Here is a 25950-nt window from a genome sequence, read left to right on the forward strand (position 1 = left end):
GTGAGCACACACCCGGAGCAGTGGGCAGCCATTTATGCTGCGGCGCCCGGGGAGCAGTTGGGGGTTCGATGCCTTGCTCAAGGGCACCTAAGTCGTGGTATTGAAGGTGGAGAGAGAACTGTACATGCACTCCCCCCACCCACAATTCCTGCCGGCCCGGGACTCGAACTCACAACCTTTCGATTGGGAGTCCGACTCTCTAACCATTAGGCCACGACTTCCCTATAGCATTACTTGTGTTCTGGTCACAGTTAAAGGAGCCATTTTATCATCTAAGAAAAACATTTAAACAAATGTAATGTAAACTATAAAAAGAGCTTACATTTTTGATGAAAACAAAACAAGCAATAATAAAACAAAACAACAGTGACAAGAAAGAATTGTGTTGAACAAACAGGCAACCGAAAGAACAGCATCTCCAAATAAAATGTTAGTTAGTAAATAAATAAATCTATGTGGTCTGGTTAGTCTTTTATTTTTCAACTATTTACCAATTTAGCATTAAGTAAGCAAGAAGGTAAGTACGTAAACAAACAAACAAATAAATAAATAAATAAGGACTGGCAAATCTTTTTTGATTATATTTATATTATATTAATAGTTACCATTTACATATTTTTGTAACAATTTTGTGTAAAGATAGCAAGTAAACAAACAAACAAACAAACAAACGTAATTAAGTAAAAAAAAATCTATTTAGTCTGGTTATTATTTGATTTATTACATTTATATATTATATTAAATATTCATCGTTTAAATATTTTTGTACCACAATTTGGTGTAAAGATAGCAAGTACTCTCACCAGAGTTTGACATGACTGGCTCTTTTTCTTCACCTCCTCCTCAAGGACTTCACACTCCTTTTTCTTCCTGCTGATCTCAGTCTCCTGAGGGAAAAAAGAAAATAAATACTTTTAGATGGATAGATGGATTCAATTTGCTGTTAGAGTAGATGTGGCCTAATGCAGCTGTCTCTCTTCAGGGGTGCTGGATGCGGCATAACACACAATCTGTGTATGTATGCATGTGTATGTGAGCTCGTGCCCATGTAGGAAATAGTTGCACATTCTCAGAGCCAATGGGCACCCGTATACATCCTCTAACTATAAATAGCAATGTTCTGTATAGCACAATGATGCAATGCCATCAGTGAGGTGCACAAGTCTAAAAGTCACTATAAATACAAATCCAGTAAAAGAAAAACAAACGCACACACAGTTCTAATGGATATGGTAAAATGTGCATATTCAATGTAAAAATCATGCTCATATCTGTATAAAAGCTTCCATAACCATTTAGATGAAAAAAAGAAGAAATGTATTAAATAAATTCAGTGCACACAGACTGAAGTAGTTTAAGTCTTTGGTTCTTTTAATTGTGATGATTTTGGCTCACATTTAACAAAAACCCACCAATTTACGATCTCAACAAATTAGAATACTTCATAAGACTAATAAAAAAATTTTAGTGAGTTGTTGGCCTTCTGAAAAGTATGTTCATTTACTGTACATGTACTCAATACTTGGTAGGGGCTCCTTTTGCTTTAATGACTGCCTCAATTCAGCGTGGCATGGAGCTGATCAGTTTGTGACACTGCTGAGGTGGTATGGAAGCCCAAGTTTCTTTGACAGTGACCTTCAGCTAATCTGCATTTTTTGGTCTCTTGTTTCTCATTGTCCTCTTGACAATACTCCATAGATTCTCTTCAAGCAACTTGGGCTATGAGCTTCTCCACCCTTCCTCCAGACTTTAGGACCTTGGTTTCCAAATGAAATACAAAACTTGCTCTCATCTGAAAAGAGGTCTTTGGACCACTGGGCAACAGTCCAGTTCTTCTTCACCTTAGTCCAGGTAAGACGCCTCTGATGTTGTCTGTTGTTCAGCAAATTCCTTGACACGTCTGTGTGTGGTGGCTCTTGATGCTTTGACCCCGGCCTCAGTCCATTCCTTGTGATGTACACTCAAATTGCTTGAAAATCTTCATAAGGCTGCAGTTCTCTTAGTTTGTTGTGCATTTTTTTTCCAACACTTTTTCCTTCCACTCAACTTTCTGTTAACATGCTTGGATACAGTACTCCGTTAACAGCCAGCTTCTTTAGCAATGAATGTTTGTGACTTACCCTCCTTGTGAAGGGGTCAATCAGTGGTGTATATAGTGAAAGTCATACTCAAGTAAACTGAGAGATCATTTTGAAGGCTCAGAAAACCTTTACAGGTGTTTTGAGTTGATTAGCTGATCGGCATGTCATGCTGATTGGCTTGACCAAAGACACATACAACTTCAGTCTGTGTGCACTGAATTTATTTAATACATTTCACAATTTGAGCTGAATTACTGAAATAAATGAACTTTTCCTCCTTTTATATGATTTGGTCTGGTTATTATTTGTTTATCATTTTATATTTATATTATATTGAATATTTAGCATTTAATGTTTGGCATTTATTTTGTGTTAAATGAAACCATTTGTTCTCATTACGTTTTTATCATATTATATGTATATATTAAATATTTACCATTTAAATATGCTTAGTGATAGGGCCGGGCGATTTTTCCATTTTGATCGATTCATTGTTTTGCCATGATTTTATTTTTTATAAATCAAGGAATCACAATTTTGTTTTGCGCTTCTGTGTTGACATAGATGTGATGCGGGCAGAGAATAGAAAAAAATGCATGAAGATGGCAGTTGACTTCTTTTAACTGGAGCACCGTGTTTTTAGAATGTCGTTTAATGCATGAGATGCTGCAAGAGACTCGAGCGCAACAGTTCACATAGAAAAAAAAGTGGAAAAGAAGCACAATCCAACAAAAACCTGTAAAGAACTACTACTGTACAGTATGACTGAAATTTCATGTTTGCATCACGGTGACAGTCTGAAAGCTATAGTGTGTATATTGTTTTTACCATTTATAGTTCATAAAAGTCTACTGGTGTGTTATACCTGTAGTCATTTTGAATTTGAATTACCCTGACTTTTGATATTTTTTAAGCATTTTCCTTGTATTACTTCTGAACATATAACATGTAAATAATAAATCAAGTTTTAGTTGTAGTTTATTTATATTTAACATTAACAAGTGATTTCTTTAACATTTACATGTTGACAACTTCATGTGTGGTGCACTTAAAATATAAATTTCTTTAACTAGAGGGTTAACAAAGAAAAAGTTAATTGAATCATGTTGAAGTTACATTTTCAACTTGACTAGTTAAAAATCGAGAATGGGTCAAATGTTCTAAAAAAAATTAGATTTTATTTTTTTGCCATATCGCCCAGCCCTACTTAGTGATTATCTGGTGTAAGTAAATAGTATGCTACTAGATAAGAAATCAATACTTCATACATTTCTATCATCACTGTATAATGCCGCTGAAGTGACCAGAATTGTTCAGTCACATTTTGTACAAGACTAATGTGTCTCAACTGCTGATATCATTCCCTAATTAAACCCCACTGTGACACACACACATACACAAACACACATTGTGCATAGGTAAAGTATAGGGATATTTCAGCCATTTTGTCTCATAACTGTAAACTATACCTGCCAATGGCTAAATGACTTTATTGGTCGAGAAGGGTCTGGCTGCAGACCTGCACTTGCACTCTCAGACTTGCATTCTCAGACTTGCACTCTCAGACACATGTGCTTCCGCTAGCGACGTCACTTGCAGTCTTTATTTTTTTATTTTGTTCTATTTATTGATAACTTTTAGTTTGAATCTCTCAACATTTTACAACAGTAGCCAGGTGGTGAAGACAAGAAAAAATAAACTAAATTACAATGTCACTTGCAATCGCCACTTGCACTCTCCACTACCTGTGATGTCACTTGCCATCAACACAAATCGTGCATGTTGCCAATGGAGACAAGATGCTGTGGTTGTGATTAAACGATTAAAACTAAATTAGTAGGCCTACTACTATAATGTACAGGGTCCTGCAAGAAAAAGACAAGACCGGCAAATCCGTGGCCACAGAACAGCAGAATATAAACGCAATGCACAAAGTCTTTCGTTAAGCGTTTTCCTCCTGTAGAAAAAACAAACACTTAATATGGCATAATCTAGTAAAATACATTAAATTCAATTAAAAGACCAAATTCAATATATAGATATTATTTAATGTACTACAAGGCAAGCAGATGGCTATGAACACAATGCGCAAACTTCGCCTTGCATACAACAAAACGCTTAATGGCCTAATAACAGCCTAAGATGATAAAGAAAATTCAGTAGGCCTAGCCTATATGTCTTGTTGTTGACTCAACGTATATACAGACCAGCAAATATGAACGTGCATTATGAAATGCATTAAGTGATTTTAAAAGGATCCATACAGGCAAGCAGACGAGTACAGAACGCAGTGTGTTAAATTGTACATTAAACGTTTTCCTCCTATAGAAAATCATTATAAATAAAACACATAATGTAGCTTAATGGACAGTGATATAAACGAGCTGTAGACAGTTTATTCTATATGGAAAAATGCTTAATGCAAAACTTTGCATGTTGCGTTTATTCTGGGCTCACCTGCTTGCCTGTACATATTAGTTATGTATTTTAATAATGTAGAGAAGCATATTGAGTTTGGTCTTTATTATCTTAGTCCATTATGCTACATTTTGTGGTATGTGAGGAAAATACTATATACATATTCATTAAAATAATGAACTGTATATTTAATTTGATATTTTAATAGCATCTTAATACATTAAGCCATGTTAAGTGTTTATGTTTTTCTACGGGAGGAAAACGCTTAGCAAGAGACTTTGCACAAGCGTTCATATTCTGGTGTTCTGGCCACGGATTTGCCGGTCTTGTCTTTTTTTTGCAGGACCCTGTATGTTATAGTACTAAATTAGGTTTAATAGTTTAATCACCACCACAGCTTCTTGTCTCCAATGGCAACACGCACAATTTGTGTCGATCGCACGGGTCGCAGGTAGCAGAGAGTGCAAGCAGCGATTGCAAGTGACATTGTAATTAAGTTTCTTTTTTCTTGTCTTCGCCACCTGGCTACTGTTGTGAAATTCAAATAAAAAGTAATAAAAAATTCAACAAAATAAAAAATAAAGACTGCAAGTGATGTCACTAGCGGAAGTGCAAGTGTCTGAGAGTGCAAGTCTGAGAATGCAACTCTGAGAGTGCAAGTGCAAGTCTGCAGCCAGATCCTCTTGTATTGGTCTGTAGGAAAGCAGGTGTTGTGGGCCGTATGTGGGATTGTGTAGGTATATACGTGTGTGGGCTACAGATGGTCATCTCATCATCATAATGGGCATATCAGTCCCAAGAGAGGCTGACATAAGCTGTGTGTGAGTGAGTGTCTGTGCACATGCAGGTAATAGTGAATGGCAACATCCATTCTGCTGAGTGACACCTGGGATGGGGAGATAGAAGTCCCAATTTAAATAATAAACAAACATCCATGAGGCTGTGTTAGAGATATTTGACCCTTTACTGTTTCAACACACATATGCAGATGCAAAAAACAGGGGAAAGCCTGACCTCTTTTGTTTTTTGTAGGGATGCAACGATAACACTTTTTTCAGAACGAGACAGATACCGATACTTTCTTTTTTGGTACTCGTCTATACCGATACCGATATATGTATTTTCACAGTATTTGTCATTTTTTACAAATGTTGGCTACAGAGACAAAATAATAATACTAGTAAGAAGAAGAAGAAGAATCATGTTAGTTGGCTTCATTTAGCAAACAGTATTTCCTTCAGTTGTTTCCACACTTTATATAATTATACCTGTTAAAATACACTCACCTAAAGGATTATTAGGAACACCTGTTCAATTTCAAAGCTCATTAATGCAATTATCTAATCAACCAATCACATGGCAGTTGCTTCAATGCATTTAGGTGTGTGGTCCTGGTCAAGACAATCTCCTGAACTCCAAACTGAATGTCAGAATGGGAAATAAAGGTGATTTAAGTAATTCTGAGCGTGGCATGGTTGTTGGTGCCAAACGGGCCAGTCTGAGTATTCATATCTGCTCAGTTACTGGGATTTTCACGCACAACCATTTCTAGGGTTTACAAAGAATGGTGTGAAATGGGAAAAACATCCAGTATGCAGCAGTCCTGTGGGCGAAAATGCCTTGTTGATGCTAGAGGTCAGAGGGGAATGGGCTGACTGATTTAAGCTGATAGAAGAGCAACTTTGACTGAAATAACCACTCGTTACAACCGAGGTATGCAGCAAAGCATTTGTGAAGCCACAACACGCACAACCTTGAGGCGGATGGGCTTCAACAGCAGAAGACCTATTGTAGCAGAAGGCTACAATTTGCACGAGCTCACCAAAATTGGACAGTTGACTCGACTCGAAAAATGTTGCCTAGTCTGAGGAGTCTCGATTTCTGTTGAGACATTCAGATGGTAGAGTCAGAATTTGGCGTAAACAGAACGAGAACATGGATCCATCATGCCTTGTTACCACTGTGCAGGCTGGTGGTGGTGGTGTAATGGTGTGGGGGATGTTTTCTTGGCACACTTTAGGCCCCTTAGTGCCAACTGGGCATCGTTTAAATGCCACGGCCTACCTGAGCAATGTTTCTGACCGTGTCCATCCCTTTATGACCACCATGTACCCATCCTCTGATGGCTACTTCCAGCAGGATAATGCACCATGTCACAAAGCTCGAATCATTTCAAATTGGTTTCTTGAACATGACAATGAGTTCACTGTAATAAAATGGCCCCCACAGTCACCAGATCTCAACCCAATAGAGCATCTTCGGGATGTGGTGGAACGGGAGCTTCGTGCCCTGGATGTGCATCCCACAAATCTCCATCAACTGCAAGATGCTATCCTATCAATATGGGACAACATATCTAAAGAATGCTTTCAGCACCTTGTTGAATCAATGCCACGTAGAATTAAGGCAGTTCTGAAGGTGAAAGGGGGTCAAACACAGTATTAGTATGGTGTTCCTAATAATCCTTTAGGTGAGTGTATATTGTATAAGGTTTTATTACTTTCACTGTTCATTTTAATTGTGCATTAGAGATGCTCCATTGCAAAAGCTCAATAATACTGTAATCACAAAACATTTTCCTAAAATAATGCAGGGAACCACTCGTTATACATTATATGAGTACGGCGTACTATTTTGGTGATTTAATTTGTGTCACACTCACTGTACGCGGACCCTTGCGTACAAATAAAAAGAATAATTATAAAGTAAGCTAAATACGTTTGCAGTGGTGCAGAATGAGAGAGACACTTCTAGCCTAGCGCATTTCACACAGTCTGCTAGTTCCACTTTAATCGTGTATGCTTGACATTTAAAATAAATGTTGTTTATAGTGAATGCCCATATCATTTTTGTTTGTTTTACATTTATGATTTAGTTTTAATCCAAATGCATGCGCTAATGGAGTGAACAGCAATCATGATCATGCAACAGAAATGTGTGCTCTGACTCTCTCTTGCTCTCTCTCTCTCCTCTCTCTCTCTCACTCGCTCTCTTACGCATCTTACTTGCTCTCCTCACTGTCAAATAACTTTAGTAACTTGTGTACTGTTTTGCTTGCTTACTACATATCCGACCAAACTGCAAACTTTCCAGTGATGTATGTGAGATATTCACTCAACAAGATCACGCATCTGTGCAGCCACGCGCTCAATCCACTCAGCATGCTCTGCTTATCAGTGCACATCCACTATACAAGCGTGAGTATTAAATGTTTAACATTATATTAATTACTTGCATGTACATAATAGACATCCTTAATCTCTAATAACTCCATTCTACTCTCTGTTTTTCTGTTGTCAGTGTTTCTTTATCTGGACACCGCTCTGTTCACACGCTGTGTGGGTATCGGCTTTTAGTATCAGGGCATTTTTTCGATTACGAGTACAGAAGCGCAGTATCGGGCCGATACCAATACCAGTATTGATGCATCCCTAGTTTTTTGTTGGTCAATTTATAGGCACCTCTAGAAAAAAATGTGTTGTATATTTATAATGCACACAAACACACACACACACACACACACACACACACACACACACACACACACACACACACACACACACACACAAACCCAATAAATAATAAAACAAAAGTATTTATTTACTGCAAATAAACGTACCATGGAAAAGGTTACAATTTTAATACATAAAAATAGCAGGTATGATGTGTTATTTAAAAAAAAAAAAACATAATTTGATTGCCATTAATGTTCTATAATAATTTTTACAGACTATAACAAAAGACTGGCCTATTATATCAAAATTCAGGGAATCATTTTAAATTATATTTTTTGAATCCTCATTCATTGCAGAAACTGCAAACAGACATAGTGCTCTGAAGACATCTATCTCTCCAAATAAAGTTGCTTTTGTTAGAAACAGTCTAAAAATTATTCATGGGACATGTACATCATTATTTTCTGTTGGCCAGAGGTCCAGGACATCTCTTTACATACAGATTACACATCTCTGTAAAAAAAACAAAACAAAAAAAACAATTGCAGATGGCCCCCATAACTCATAACTTCCAGTTTTTGGAATGTTGTGGTCATTCTTGTGGCTACATTCAGAAACACTTTTTTCATCTGTGTCACATGATCCTTCAGAAATCATTCTTATATGTGGATTTGGTGCTTAAGAAACATTTCTTATTATTATTGCACATTACCCCAGTATTAATATCTTTGCATTGGCTCCCAATTCATTATAGAATTGGTTTTAAACTCCTGCTGCTGGTTTTTAAAGCTCTGAATGTGTTTTGTGTGTGTTTGAGCAGCTACATAACATGACTTGGCACAGTGGGTCTGTGATATGCCAGAGAGTAATGGCTGTATCATTCTGCAGTTTGCCACTGCATGCTCTTGTTTATCGGAGCACAGACTTATGTAATATAGATTGGCAGCATAGATCCGGGGTGTGCCGGTGTTTAATGGCTGTTGTAGAGCAGTGGGAGACTTGTCTCTGACATGGCGGTAAGTGTTAGTATGAATATTTAACATTTCATCAACAGTCATTTGTCTCAAAGCACAGCACCGGTGTTAATTTAAAACCCTCCAGCCTCGTGTTCAGCCCAGCTCGGCCGACACGGTGCATTGATACAGCACACGCTGAGATTAAATGGATGGACGGAGAAACCTGTGCAGTATATCAATCTATCAGGCCTAATAAGCCTGATAGATTTTATATAATGCCTTTACTCTGATGCTTTATCTCTGATGCTCATGCTGTGTAACACTGTTCAAAGCTATGTAACCATCTGGAAACTAGCATTAATTGGTACCATAGGTACGACTCAGTTTTTGACCCCTTATGAAAGTGCACGTCAGACAACTAGGGCAGACCTAATATTTCAATGCAAACATTTTGTTTTTATAACGCGTACTTATATTTACAATACCATATGTTCGGGGTCATTACAATTTTATGAAATCACTGTAAATGCTTTAATTCAAGGATCCATTAAATTGATAAAAAAAGACAGTAAAGTCTTCTTTTTTTACAGCAAATGATTTGACAATAAGTGTGAGAACATTCATTAACAAAGTTTTTAAGCTTGTTGGTGAATTTCAGTGCTGCAGCTTTGGCGATATTGAGGTTTCTTTCTCTCTCTGTCTAACGTACCTCTGTTGCCTCAAAGGTTAAAGACACTTTAAAAACTCTCTTGAACAGACTTTACTGCTGTGCTTTTAACATGGGTGGATGTTTTCAATTAGATTTAAGTGAAAAAAAAAGTCCTTATAGTTTCAGAAGAAATATACTGAATTCCACATTTTTTGATTGAACATGGTCATTTTGGTAGGTAAATATCACATTTACAAATGTAAATTGAAGAAATTTAAACCCTCCATTACTATTATTTCTTAGATTTTGTGACAATATTTCTTTGTTTGTTTTCAAATACTTCAAAGAAAACTAAGTAGAAAGATGGGAAATGTATGCTCCTCATCAAAATAGTGCTGTCCTGATTTATATATTTGTTATAATCCATTAAATTTGAAATCTTGCTTTTTTATGTATATTTTAAAAGTATTTATAACAGACCTCATTAGCCCATATATAATTGAAAAAATGTCACTGAATACCACATTCGTGACATTTGAGTTATCATCAGTTCCCCAAGGAGCAAAAAAGTGAATATAAATCCTATTCACGAGTGTCAAATTCTTTAGAAGAGAAATTCAGCACATGCGCAACAGAAAGCTGAGTGAACACTGAAGTTAAGAGTCATTGCTATGGAAATGATACACCGTCTAGTCAAGCTCCTATTAAAATAACTGATTCTGTCACTGAACATGTGCTAAGCCACGTTCTATTTCTGACAAACTCTACCCACTTGTCCTACCGCACTAAAAGACAAATAGATATGGAAATCTTGCTTTGATGCATCCAGTGTAGAGACGCGTTGGGACGTTGCAGACCATTTTCTTTTGCAAGTTTCAGTTTCAAACATCTTTGGTGCAAACTGGCTTTGACCAACATAAAAAAAAAAATTGCTTCCATCGCCCCCCGATGATCTCTGATTGCCCCTGTTGAGAAACACTAATCTAGAGTCACCACCCATATTATGTAGCCTAATAAACCTGAATATGTTATAACAATATGAATTATACAACAAATAGTCCACAGTTAAAAATGACCCTTAATTAACAATCTCAAGTGTGAAAAGCTCTGAAGAGTAGAAAATCAGACTGCCTCACTCACTTACATGATTATAAAATATGGAGCCAGTAACAACTGCAGTCGTATTGCTTGATTTGTCCATTTAGAGTAAAGTGAACAGACTCACAGCTAAAAGACGGGTAACTGACACTTTATTACCATCTCACACAAAGCAATAGCAAATTCACCGACTAAATTCCCACGACATGCTTAACACACACATCCAGGTGCATCTGGAATTTGTAAGGACATGGATACAGCAAGAAAATTGACCAGCTTGATCCAAATCAAAATGGTTACATTTGTCATACGGTTCTTCACCTTCATATTGAAACAAGAAAATTTACAAGCAAAATTGACTATTTTCTGACTCCAGTAAATATGTTGAAATATAAGTAAATATATTTTCCTTATCCCACTGATTTTTTTTCCTCTCATGCTTTAAACATAAGATTTGTTATTGTTGGATATAAAATGTAGATTTGTTTTAGTCATCCCACAATTATAACTAACTTTAAATGTTAAATCAATCACTGACACACTACACTCAATCTCACTCATTCTATACTCAATGTAATAAAACTACTCCCAAAACTACTTTTTTTTGTGCAAAGATAAGTGTGATCACACATGCACTCATAAGCATGAGTCTGTTCAGCATGTCTGCCGGCTGTTGTCCAGACACACTCTAATCCTCCTCTCAGCTGCTACCGATCACAGATCATTGGAAAAGGCCAACTGAATTACATAACGTCAATGTGTGTGAGAGCTCAGTGCTCGAGGAGTGCTTCACTTAACGCTAGACACAGTCTGACTCATTACAGAGGGGCAAGCATGTACCACACTGATGAAATAAGAGCATGTATGTCTTATAGATGCATTCACAATGACCATTAATAAGATCACACAAAATTGTCCCCAAAAAAGAGCTAAATCTGACAACACCTCCCTTTTGGGACAATTGGAGAAGTCCTCAACTAGAAAATCAATTTATAAATAAGGAAAATACAGTTTTTTCAGAAACACAAAAGCTTCCTTTTTAGGGCAGAATGAGAATTAGTCTATAACAGTGGTTCTCAGCCTTTTTGACCCCAAAGCTTCCCATTGTCCACTACAATATTCAAATGCCCCATGATTTTTCCTGTTGTCTATTATTTACTGGAAGTTATTAAAAAAATAGTTCACCCAAAAAAAAAAAAAAAAAAAATGTACCTACCCTCAGGCCATCCAAGTTTTTTCTTCATCTTTAACAGATTTGGACAAATTCAGCATTACATAATTTGCTCACCACTGGATCTTCTGCAGTGAATGGGTGCCGTCAGAATGAGAGTCCAAACAGCTTATAAAAAACATCACATATCATCCACAAGTAATCCATACGACTCCAGTCCATCAATTGATGTCTTGTGAAGTGAAAAGCTGTATGTTTGTAGGAAACAAGAGATGTTTGTATCAGCTGCTTGGACTTTCATTCTGACGGCACCCATTCACTACAGAGGATCTATTGCTGATGTAATGCTAAATTTCAGCAAATTCTGTCTCATCTACATCTTGGATGGCCTGAGGGTGAGTACATTTTTAGCAACCTAAAATTTCCGAGTGAACAATTAATGTAAGGATAAAGACCCCCCCCCCCACCACCAGTTCTACATGATAAAATATTTTAGAGCTTGGCATAACTAGAAAAATACATATTCATTATAAAAATTATCATGGAGTTAAACGATTTTATTAATTTCCTTTTCAAATTCTAGAAATAACACTTTTAAAATTAGGCTACCTCATATCCAGGTTTTTCAAGACAGTGGGAACTTTGGTCCAGTGATTATAATTAGCTTATATAAAACTATGTAGTAGCTATATTATACAACTAGCTATATTAGCTACAGTATATAAAAACTTCAAAAGTTATAGCATGTCCTCATTCAGACCAGCTGTTCTTTATAAAGAAATGAAGTCACATATAAACACAGCAAAGACAGCATGAATCAACTGCAATTAAGGTTGTTTTTCTTTATTAGAAAAGGGCCTGAATGCTGAATGAGCTATTTTGCATTTATATTCTATTTCTACTAAGAAAAAAAAAAGCAAATGGAATTATTAATTATTGTCTAAAGCTCACTTGAATTTGTTACTTTGTCACATTTCATGCTGCCGACTGACTAGGCAATAAGCATGCGCGTAATTTGCAGGGGGGTTACGGGGGTCATGACCCCCACAAAAATCAGATCCAACTAATATAACCCCCTCCAATATCATCACATCATTCAGATTAAAATAAATGTGAAATATTCAGAATGAATACTTTTGTTCGTTTTCTTTATTAATTTCATTTGCCAGCAAGAAAGATAGTATCATATTTTAAATAATCTGTAATGTACTCCCCGCCCCCCGCACCGACTACTTGGTATTACCCAACCCGCTTTCTGTACCAGGTTTGTTCACTATTTTGCGCAGTCGCTGGGACGAATGGTTGGAGAAAGCTGACGGAAAGATGAAAAGGACACTGAAACGCAGCCAGACAATGATTTTTCATTGTTGGTCGACAACAGCCAAAAAAATAAAAAAATAAAAAAATCCTGACCAAACAGAGGTAACGTTGTTACCCCTATTGCTAAGTTAGCTGTTAAGTTAGCTCAGCGTTTCTCAAAGTGTGGGGAATAGAGACATGACAAACAGGTTTTGTGCCCATTTTTTAAATTCCTTTATTTATTGACCATACACTCAAAACAAAGACACATTTAAATGTAAGCCTTGACGTTACTTAACCTCTTCACACGTAAGTTTAAAAGTTTTTCAAGGCGACCGTTATTGATCGTAGTATCATTTTATGGTTCCCACGGAGACGCGTCATTCATTGCTTGTCACACCACAGCCACAATAGCGCTGAATGACTGATGATCTGCTTTTATTTCCTTTTTTATTCAAAATTTCACTAATTTGTTAGCTATAGCAGGATATATCTGATATTCCGATGGTGTGGATGTGTTTTGTTGTTCAAACACCTTTATAACGATCGCGTTAGTTGAGCTGTATGCGCAACGTATTTTAGGTATCTATCTTATTAAAATACCTAAAAAAAAATATGTACATTATTAGGAATTTACCACCTCCGGTTCAATTTGAGATTATTATTATTATTATTATTTAATTGTTTTTTTTTAATTTTTTTGCATGGGGTTTGCAAAGTGACAAAACGAATCAAAGCACAACTAACGTTAACATCAGTCCACACTTGTATTTTCTCAGTTTCTGAATTTGATGTTATTTGATATTTTTTATCTATTTTTGAGTCTTATTTCATGCAAAGTTATAATATAATTGCACTTTCATTTTCTCTATTTGAAAGTTTTTAATACTGTTATTTGATGTTGAGTTTTTAAAATGTGATGTTAATAAAATACATTTTAGCAGTTAAACTTAAAGCCTAGTTTATTAAAATTTTGTTGGGGTGATTGGGGACAGGTGGGGCTCGGAACCCTTTCCTACTTCCGAAGTGGGGAATGGCAGAAAAAGTTTGAGAAACACTGAGTTAGCTGATGATTTGTTTTGTTGACTGGAGTTTGCTGGCTAGATGTTCGTTTGCCAGTGTCCTGTGAGGTAAAGCCAGAGGGTGCCAGGGACTGTGTAGAAGCAGTGTCACTGAATTGTAACTTAAGTTGCTGTTTGCTCCAGTACAGTCACCCGTTTTGGGGGGGGATTGCATAATTAAATTATGCAAATTAGCATGTTACCTTTTACACAAGAAAATTATTCAATAAATAAATTAATTAATAAATATGCCGCAAGTTTAACCCCCCCAATGGAAGACCCAAAGTTACACCCTTGGCAATAAGGCACATGCTAGCAGCCTTTGGTTTCAGACACAGCCTCTCTCATCTCAAGTCCCGATACTAAATGAAGACAGGTGCTTCTCCCAGGGAGCTAAAAAGCTCTTGATCTCATCCGAACAGGCCTAGAATATTCACACACTTGATCTCTGTCTAACATACACTTGATCTTACAAATACAAAAGACAAGCAAAATTTTTGATTTTAGTTATACGAAACTATTCATTTAAACTGGCCTTAATTAGTTAAAATACCAAGCCGGTTAACTTATGAAATAATGCCACTTTTTTTTTTTTTTTACCTATTTTAACAATTTGAGTGTGGGACTAAACCAAATAAATTCCTATTTATTGTGAGAGCTAATCTTTGCAGCATTAGCTGGTACCTTCACAAAGCACTTCTACCTAAACAGCACATTAACAGCAAAAATGAGTGATGTCTATGGTACAATTTGACACTCAATTTTGTATCTCAAACAAACACAACCGGCTATACCTCCGGGATTATATGGATGAAGAGAGCACAGGCTGAGATTTGAGCGTGTTACTGACTCAGAGGGGCTTGAGCTTTGCTTTGAGTTTAACTAAGGAACACAAAAACAGACACAGCCAATTAAGGTAATGTAGTGGAACATACACACAGCACATCACAACTGAAATTACAAACACAGTCTCTCTTTCTTTAACGCACACAGTGAGTAAGAAAAGTGCAAAGGAGGCGCCCCTGCAGAGGCTCGTAGATAACAAATTGCTTTATTTTCTGGCCTTCGCACAGATTGGACTGCAGGCGATGCACAGTTCAAAGCATCCTCTCCTTCACTCAACACACACAAGTGCTTATATTTGGTCATTCCTACTTAAAAAATAAATAAATAAAAAAAATAATCTTCATCATCAATCTGTGGTTGGTGATAATAAATTAGTGATGTGAAAATTAGCACATTAACTCATGCAATTCATTTTTCAGTTTAACACGTTAAAAATATTTAATTTCATTAATACAGAGGCAGAGCTACTGTAGGGGTTGGTCACACACAACTAACAAACAGCCAAAATAATCTAATAACCCAGCTGCTTTAATGTCTCTTATTCAAAGAATAAAAGAAGAAGTGTTTGATAACTTCTTTATATTTCCTACTTGCTGAAGTGCACAGGTAAATATTACATTTATTATATTGGGTATATATGTGAGGACATATTTTTTAAGTCTAATAAATGGGGTTATATGATGTGATTAAAATTTTTCCTATCTCTTTGGAGTGTTACAAGCTCTTGGTGCATGAAGAAGATCTGTAAAGTTGCAAAGACTAAAGTTTCAAATCCAAAGAGATATTCATTTTAAATTTAAGACTCGTCCACGTCCCCCTGTTACAGCTCGTTCTAACACCCCCCACATCTGTACGTCACTATGTGGAAGGTTTGCATAACGCCGCCCAGATGTTCACTCAAAGAAAGAAGGCGTACCTTTTATTCTCATTGTAGTATTGTTGTTTCCGCCACCGCCTCGTCGTATAGACCCTGTGTGGTTGTGAAATAGTGTTAAGTAGTTTGCTCTAGTGTCAAAAATCATTCAACAAGTGTATTTTGTCAGGTAATTATGACATTTAACCAATGTTTGAGATATGTGAAACACTTTTTTTACTGAAATGTTTATCAGTAATAATGTGTTATTTTAAAAAAACACTACAATTTTTTGACTAAAACGTACTCGGTTACTAAACGTAACCTCGGTTCTCTCTAGAAGAGCGAACGAGTACTGCGTCTTAGCTAAGACGCTACGGGAAAAGTCTCTTTTCACGAAATACTGAAGCAAAAAATTATCCTTAATTTTGGACCAGAGTGAATCGTGCGCACGGCAGAGAACGCAGTACTCGTTCGCTCTTCTAGAGAGAACCGAGGTTACGTTTAGTAACCGAGTACGTTCTCTTACGAGAGCTCTCTCGTACTGCGTCTTAGCTAAGACGCTACGGGAACCCAATGTAAAACGCCGTGCGCGCAGGGATCACACACCAATAAACCTGAAGCAACGCCCAGGATTTACAGTGCACAGTCACCTGAGGGACTCACAGAGAGTCCAGGACAGAAAAGGGAAAAAGCCCTCCGTCCCATATCTAGCAGCATCCGTAGATGCGGCAATATGACGTCACACAGCCGAGGCAAGGCCTGACCAATGTGGCAATGCGGGTCTTACGCAATACTGCCCTTATAACAGTCGGCAGCGCATAGCGCTCGTGAACTCAGAATTCCCCTCAGGGCCCTGATTCGCCTATACCGACAGCAGCCTTGCTTGCAAGGCGGGAACCTCCAGGTTATAGAACCTGATAAATGTAGACGGCGAGGCCCAACCTGCCGCCATACATATATCCTGCAAGGAGATCCCAGTAGACCACGCCCACGACGAGGCGATGCCTCTTGTGGAGTGTGCTCTGACGCCCAACGGGCACTGAAGGCCCCTGGAAGCGTAAGCTAACGCTATGGCGTCAACTATCCATCTGGATAGAGTCTGTCTCGAAACAGCCATTCCCTTGGAACGCCCACCGAACGAGACAAATAGCTGCTCCGTCTGCCGAAAGGCAGCAGAGCGAGACACATAAGCTCTTAAAACCCTGACAGGGCAAAGAAGACTCGTGTCTCCATCCTCCCCTGACACCGGCAGGGCAGACAGGGCAATAACCTGAGCCCGAAACGGTGTGTTGAGGGATTTCGGCACATAACCGTGCCTAGGTTTGAGTATGACTCTTGAGTCATTGGGCCCAAACTCCAAGCACGACTGGCTCACCGAGAGCGCGTGCAAATCACCCACACACTTCACAGAAGCGAGAGCCAACAAGAATACTGTCTTGAACGACAGATGCTGAAGGCTAATCGATTGGATAGGCTTGAAAGGGGGACCTTTCAAGGCCTCCAAAACCGCCGCGAGGTCCCACATAGGGACTGACGGAGGTCTGGGAGGATTCAGCCTCCTAGCTCCTCTGAGGAACCGGATGACTAAATCATTCCTTCCTATTGACTGACCGGACGCCGTTTCAGAAAACGCCGCGATGGCAGCCACATAAACTTTGAGCGTGGATGGGGCTCTGCCCTTATCCAACAGCTCCTGAAGGAAGGAGAGGACCTCCGTCACCTCACAACTAAGGGGTGAATAACCTCGAGCTGTGCACCAGCTGGAGAACACCGACCACTTCGAGGCATACAGACGTCGTGTCGACGGAGCTCTAGCCTGAGTGATGGTATTTAGCACTCTCACTGCGAGATCAGCGGGTAACCATTGAGTGCCCATACATAGAGGGACCACAACTCCGGTTGAGGGTGCCAAATCGAGCCCCTGGCCTGCGAGAGGAGGTCTCTCCTCAATGGTACCGGCCACGGGGCGAAATCTGCTAACTGCATCAAATCTGGGAACCATGGTTGGTTCTTCCAAAGAGGTGCTACAAGCAGTATTGAACATCTCGTTTCTCTCACCCGTTCTATCACCTGCGGAAGGAGGGAGACGGGAGGGAACGCATAAAGCGGGCAGCACGGCCATCTCCGTGACAGCGCGCTTTCGTTCTTGGAAAAGAACGCGGGGCAGTGAGCGTCTTCGTGGGACGCAAAGAGGTCCACCTCCGCCATGCCAAATCTCTGCCACAACAGCCGGACTGTTTGCGGGTGTAGAGACCATTCGCCCGTAGGAACATTGCCTCTGGACAGCCTGTCTGGACCCAGATTCTGCAGTCCAGGCACATGCACTGCTCTCAGCGAGCACACGTTGCGCTGAGCCCAAATCAGGAGGCGTTCCGTCAGCCTGCACAGGTTTCGGGACCCGAGACCGACCTGGCGATTTATGTAGGACACCACGGACATGTTGTCCGAACGGACTATGACGTGGTGATCCTTGATATGGGGACAAAAGCGCGTCAGCGCGTTCTCCACTGCCAGCATTTCCAGGCAGTTGATATGATGGAGCTTTTCCCATTCTGACCATAGGCCAAAGGACGGTCTGCCTTCGAGCAGCGCTCCCCATCCCGAAGTGGAGGCGTCCGTCGACACCATTTTCACACTCGGGGAAGTCCCCAGGCTTACACCTGATCGGTACCAGCCGTTCGCTGTCCAAGGTGCTAGAGCCGCAACACAGCTCTGATCGACCTTGAAATGCAGCCGGCCAGACGCCCACGCTCTGCGCGGCACCCGAGCCTTCAGCCAGAACTGCAGGGGGCGCATGCGGAGCAGGCCCAGCCGCAGAACCGGAGATGCTGAGGCCATGAAACCCAGCATCTTTTGACAGTGTTTGAGCGACACAGTCGCGCCACAGCGGAAAGAACTCGCTGCACGCTGAATGCCCATCGCGCGCTGTGGTGACAGCCGCGCCGTCATGGAACACGAGTTCAGAACTATACCCAGAAACAGGATCGTCTGACTGGGGTTCAGCGAACTCTTCACCCAATTGACACTGAGGCCGAGCTTCTCGAGGTGATCGAGTAAAACGGCTCTGTGGTCCATGAGCTCCGCTCATGATCGGGCCAGAACCAGCCAGTCGTCCAAATAATTCAGCACTCGTGTGCCTCTGAGTCTAAGAGGAGCGAGCGCTGCATCCATGCACCTCGTAAACGTACGAGGAGCTACGGACAAGCCGAATGGCAGGACTGCAAACTGGTATGCCTGGCCCTCGAAGGCGAATCTCAAATATCGCCTGTGGTTTGACGCTATCTGTTTTTGAAAATACGCGTCCTTCAGATCTATTGACATGAACCAGTCCCCTCTGCGAATCTGCGCGAGGAGCTTCCTGGTCGTGAGCATTTTGAAACTGCGTTTCATCAATGCCTGTTCAGCTGTCTTAGATCCAGTATGGGCCGGAGACCCCCGTCTCTCTTGGGCACCAGAAAGTATCTGCTGTACAGCCCCCCCTCGCTTTGAGACACAGGCTCTACAGCCCCTTTGCTCCACAGTTTTGATATTTCGGCCCGAAGTATGTGTGCTACTTCTGTTTTGACCGTAGTTTCGACGCGTGCTGAAAAGCACGGTGGGCGTCGAGAAAACTGTAGCGTGTAGCCTCTCTTTATAATGCCTAGCACCCAATCCGAAACCCCTGGAAGCACTGACCATGCATTTGCATGAATGGCTAAGGGCTGGATGCGAAACGCGCTCTGTTGACTGGGCAACGGCGGCGCTCGAGTGTGCTGCGCATCTGAGGCGGGGAGCGCGCTGATCACAGCGGGCAGATCGCTCTTCCTCGACCCCGTTCCGGCGCTTAACCGACTGGAGGGAGGCTGAGCGGGTCCCGTGGGACTCAATATATCTGCGAGTAACCGTGGGCTGCATGTGTGCACTTTTACCACTTTAAACTCGCTGTCTGCCTGTGCAGAATGTACGTGCACGGGCCTCGTTTTTACAGAAGCCCCGCGCCGTATGTGACATAGTGTATGTGGGCACTGGGAAGTGGGCACGTTTACTATGCGGCGCGCTCGACCGATCTGTGTCGATCTTATGTGCGCTAGCCCTGTGTGCAGGCCTGTGCTTATATGTGGAGATGGGCACTGGGTAGTGGGCATCGTCACTGCATTTATAGCACCATCGGCCGTGGCCGGACGAGCATGCACGGGTTTCGTTTTTACAGAAACCACATGACGCGTGTGACATAGTAATTGTGGGCACTGAGGGGTGGGCACGTTTACTATGCAGTGTGCGCAACCGACTTGAGTCGACATTATGGGCGCAGGCCCTGTGTGCAGGGCTGTGCTTACATGTGGAGATGGGCACTGAGGAGTGGGCATCGTCACTACATTTATAGCACCATCGGCCGTGGCCGGACGAACGTGCACGGGTTTCGTTTTTACAGAAACCACATGACGCGTGTGACATAGTGATTGTGGGCACTGAGGAGTGGGCACGTCTACTATGTAGTGCGCGTGATCGACTTGAGTCGCTTTTATAGGCGCGAGCCCTGTGTGAAGGGCTGTGCTTATATGCGGAGATGGGCACTGAGCAGTGGGCATCGTCACTACATTTATAGCACCATCGGCCGTGGCTGGGACACCAGAAATTACACCTTTTTCGGGAAATATCTGGGTAGCCGTGATAACAGTTTTCGTGTGCAGGCAAGCGGGCAACCGTACAGGCTTGCGCATTGCAAACAACGCTGAAATAGTCACAATCTCTGGAAACTGAAACAGCGGCGCGCTTAGGTGAGAGCCCGGCCGCAGCGGAACTCGTACACTGGCGCTTCGATGAAGCAGCCATCGTGTGTAGTGCCGACGCAGCGTCATGCAGCATGCGTAGATGGCTTTCCCAGGATGGCTTCGGGGCTCCCGGCCTCACCGTAATCCTCTGCCGCGGTCCCCGCGGCGCGGGGCGACGGCCAGTAGAGCGAGAACGGGGGTCTCGAGCTGCGTTGCTGAAGCTGTTGTGATAACGGCTTTTGTGTGCAGGCAAGCGGGCAACTGTGCAGGCTTGCGCATTGCAGAAAACGCTGAGACAGTCACAATTCCTGGAACTGAAACAGCGGCGCGCTTGGGTGAGAGCTCGGCCACAGCGGAACTCGTACACCTGCGCTTCGATGAAGCAGCCATCGTTAGTAGCGCCGACGCAGCGTCACACAGGAGGCTTTAGATGGCAACACCGCTTTTGCCGCCGTCCAGCAGAGGGCGGACAAAGGTGCGTCGCTATCGCCTGTTCCACCGGCGGAAGTGAGTGGTAGTTCCTGTTTTTAGCATCATCAGTGTGGAGAATGCTAGTGAGACAGACGAACGAGTTCGTGCTGAATATGGAGCGTTCCAAGCCTTCGCCACCTCTTCGTGAAGCTCAGGAAGAAATGAGGCGGGCTTTGAGAAGTACGCTCATCCGAAAGGGAAATACCATCCAGCCGGGAACGAGAGGGGGGGGGCGCTGGTGCAAACCACTCGCGGCCGAGACTCATCGCGGCCAACACGATCATTCGCCCCGGCTCCTTCTCGATGTCAGCTCGTCTGCTGGGCTTCTGAGCAGAAGGCGCGAGATCCTCGGAGCCCTCACTGCCCGAAGCTAGCAGAGAGCGCGTGTCCTCTTCCCCCGACGCGGCCCTGAGATCGACTTCCTCGGACGACGCGCCGGCAAACAGCGGGCGCTGCCCACCGGGAAGCGATGCAGGGGGGGCCGGTGAAGCAGGGCGAACCGGCGAGCTCGGTTGAGCTGAAGACGGTTCCGGAATCTGCTGGAAGCGATGCTTTTACGGCGCCTCAGCGCAGCGGAGAATGCAGGCTCAGAGAAAAAGGCCAGGCGAGTCCTCAGAGTCACCATGGCAACAGCTCGCAGTGGGGGCATCCGCCGTCAGCGAGCGAGCGCTGCATGATCTTCACCCAGGCAGGAGACACAGATGACGTACCGGTCTCCCTCGCTGAGTGGGGCTCTGACGAGCCGCAGGAAGGCATCTTAAAAAAGACGCGAGCTCTTTTACGAGTGTGTGTCGCAGGGCGAACACACACACACACATAAAGAACAGCTTGTATATAACAGGATTGAAAGGATATAGGCGCCGGATAGCGCAGCAGGAACGGCAATGGAAGGCGGCGATGCCAGCAGCTTCAGAATGGCTCGTCCTGCTGATGTGCTTTCTCAGACGGCGCTTGCTTCCTCCGTGATCCAGCGATGCGTGAGCTTCGCTGAAGAGATGAAAAATCAGGTGAGTCAGCCTTTTCGAGCTCCTTTTATAGGTTGGGCCACACCCGTTTCGGCGGGAAGTGGCAAGAAGGGCGCGAAGCGCCCTTATTGGTCTGATGTTGCATCAGCCCGCGCTCGATAGGCTGTGCAGTTGCCGCAGAACAAGCCAATGAGCGAACGAGCCGTCTCGCCTATGGCTGTGTACTGCTGCAAATGCGCTTTACAAAAATACAAAATTAAGGATAATTTTTTGCTTCAGTATTTCGTGAAAAGAGACTTTTCCCGTAGCGTCTTAGCTAAGACGCAGTACGAGAGAGCTCTCGTAAGAGAACTAGACTAAAATTAAAAGACTTTTAGTAGACTAAGATACCTTGAGTTTTCTTTTGACTAAAACTAGACTAAAAAGATCGAGACTTTTAGTCGACTAAAACTTGACTGACAAAAAAATATATGTGAATAACTAAATATGACTAAAACTAACAAGGACATTTGGCACAAGACTAAGACTAAAACTAAATTAAAAATAGGTGACGAAATTAATACTATTGTGGAAGCAAAATAACTTTGTTTGGCCTTCCAAAAGATGACAATATCAGCTTCGTCATGCCTGGAACTGATCCGTGCTGGTCGCTGAGTTAATACATCAAATTTGCACTGTACATTGCTGGATCGGCTTTCACCGTGGGCGAAGCAGCATCCAGCCGGGGGTCGTCACATGTGGTTGCCACAAGCTCAACAGACGCTCCTTTGTAGAATCAACGTGCCGCCCCATTCTCAAGGCTGCACACCTCTGCTCACTCAAGCCGGGCTCCGCTCACGCTAGACTGTCTGTCTCGTTGAGAAAGCGAAACTACTTTGTTTGGCCTTCCAAAAGAAAACACGACTAGAAATCATGTTTATATCACGCTTATAATGGGTTTTATGTTTATGTCTCATTGCGCCGGCCGGACAGGACATCACAATATGTTAAGGGACGAAATGTTTCCATCACACGCTTGAGGTATTCGGCCAATCACAATGCACTGTATAGAATGTTTGTTTTTGGTTCCCAAAATGTTATTTTGTTATGGTTAACGGAAATAGAATATTAGTTTTTTGGTTTGTAGAATGCCATTCTAATGTTATTTTAATGTTCCCCTAACCTCTTTACTCCAATATGATTACCCTGTTGTGCATCAGTAATCATCCAGCACTCTCCCAACCCAATATATTATAAGCGGAATGGAAATATCTGTATGGACGACTAATCAGTATTACAAAAACCATCTCTTGTTTTTATCTATTGTTTATAATTAATAAATATAATCTGATATATTTATATAATCTAATATAACAAATCAAACATCATATGCTAGATTAAATAAGATTAAATATGTCCTTTAATATGTAACATTATGGGGTACCCAGATTTCTTCTGCACCAAATAAAAATAACTTCAACAAAATTTATGGTTTATAAAATATGACATTTATTCACAAAAACTTTGGTATGTCAAATCCCCCCGAAATCATATTTACTCTCATAACTGTATTAATTTAAAGTAATCACTCAATAAAGAGATTGATAAATGTACGAATCAGTCAGCTAGTGAAACTAAATGACCATTAATTTTTAAATTCAGTGAGCGCACGGATCTCTGTGGAAGACAGATGAAAGCATGTGAAAATAAATGTACCATTACACCCCTAATGGAAATTAGGATGCAGCCAATAACTTGCTGCAAAGTCACTGTCACATATGAACAAAGAACTTCCAATGTGACATGCTCAGATTCAGTCCGATTGGCTGGGAGACTAGTGTCTCGATCAGTGATTTCACTCGAGGAATCAGGTTTCTGCCATGCTTTCATCCAGCACTGTCAGTCACCGCACAGCAATCAAGACCTTCTAAGCAGGTTGTTCTTACTGTCCCGAGGCTCTGAAGTGACATGTCATTTCAAACTAGCTAAAGAGCAGCAGAGATAAAGTGGCGGACAGGGTCTCTGTGGCAGGGCAAGCCAAAACAGACACAGTGGATGTGGCATCAAGCTTCGAAGAAGCATTTATTGGAAATTGTTATTGAAGTGAACATAAAAATGACCAGCCAGAACCATATCCCAGAAAAAAACATGCATAAACTTGCATCCTTAAAGAGGAAAAGTTCACAAAAAAGAACATTACTTCCATTAAAACACACACACACACACATATATACCATACATGTGTATTGATACTTTAACTCAGCAATAATGTACTAAATTGATTCAAAGTGACAGTAAAGACCCCTACATTGTTACAAAAAAAAACTAAAAATGATTATTGATCTTTTTAAAATTTCTATTCATCAAATCATCCTGAAACAAAATGTTTCTTGGTAATTTTCTTGGTAAAAAATTATAAAGCAGTATAACTGTTTTCAACATTGATAATGATAAGAAATTTTTTGAGCAATAAATCAGCTGTATATATATATATATATTCGTATTGAACCGTTCGGTACGCGCCTTTCGGTTCGGTATGCGGTACGCATTATGGACCGAACGGTTCGTTGGACTAAATAATTATATTTGGAAAATAAAAAAAATTGTGAAATATAATGATATGCATTCAACAAGGTAGCCCAATAACCCAAACGACGTAACAGGCAACGCCCCTGACACCCCCGGAAGAAGAAAAAAACACCAACTTATATGTTTATGTTAGGCTACTCAGTCAGGCGCTCGCTCACTCAGTAATACACACTGAAGGCGCGTTGCAAAATGGCCAATGCGTTTAACAGACCAGAAATAGAAGATCCTCCAATTACCAACAGGTCTGGTGTTTGGGTGCACTTTGGATTCCCTGTAAGCTATAATGGTGATGGCAAGAGAGTGGTGGATAAAAACAACAACGATATGTCGCATCTAGGGTACAACAGCGGGAATACAAAAAAAAAAAAAAACACCAGCGGGAATATTTGAAACTTGTCAACTCATTTACGCCGACATCACCTTAGTGTGTCAGTATCTGGGAAAAGACGAAAAAAACATACACGCAACAAACTATCCCCGCAGCATTTAGACAGACATTTCCAACGGATTCAAACAGGGCAAAAGACATCACCACGGCGATCGGTAGGCTATATTTACGTTATAGCCGCGGATATGAGACCTTACTATTTACCATTCATTCTATCATCACCATTATAGCTTACAGGGATTCCAAAGTGCACCCAAACACCAGACCTGTTGGTTATTGGAGGATCTTCTATTTCTGGTCTGTTAAACGCATTAGCCATTTTGCAACGAGCCTTCAGCGCGTACTGAGTGAGCGAGCGCCTTACTCTGTAGTGGAAAACGTAGGTTTTAAGAACATGCTTAATGTAATTGAGCCCCGTTACAATATTCCTTCACAAGCTCATTTCAGACAGACCGTAATTCCTGCTTTGTTCCAAAAAACATAAGCCCTATAGAGAACCAATTGAGTAAAAACACACTCAGTATAAAGAGTTATAGAGTTCCATATAAAAAGTTACATCTTTGTATTTGTTCATAACTAATATAACATTTTCAATTTTTTTTTATAAGGAGCTGTTTTTGTTTTATACAGTATGCTGCTAAGAAAACACCATAGAGGATGGGTAAAGAATAGCTCCATCATTGTTCAATGTAAAAAAAAAACATACTTTGTTAGTTTTAATAAATAAAACATTTTTTAAAAATCAAGGAAATTTATCTGCCAATTTTTTCTTTTTGCTGTATATAAAACGTACCGAACCGTACCGAACCGAACCGTGACACCAGTGTATTGTATCGAACCGAACCGTGAATTTTGTGAACCGTTACACCCCTAATATATATATATATACACACACACACACACACACACACACACAT

General features: G+C 41.1%; 1 protein-coding gene across 1 annotated transcript in view; it reads right to left on the reverse strand.

The window, feature by feature from the left end:
* The window catches only part of LOC132114422 (RIMS-binding protein 2-like), a 166217-nt gene that overhangs the window by 76092 nt on the left and 64175 nt on the right, over positions 1-25950 (reverse strand). Inside the window, exon 3 of the mRNA XM_059522523.1 lies at positions 804-887. The gene's annotated coding sequence lies outside the window, so the exon portion shown is untranslated. The remainder of the gene's footprint in view (positions 1-803; positions 888-25950) is intronic.

This window comes from Carassius carassius, chromosome 34 (genome assembly GCF_963082965.1).
Source record: "Carassius carassius chromosome 34, fCarCar2.1, whole genome shotgun sequence".
Lineage (NCBI taxonomy): Eukaryota > Metazoa > Chordata > Actinopteri > Cypriniformes > Cyprinidae > Carassius > Carassius carassius.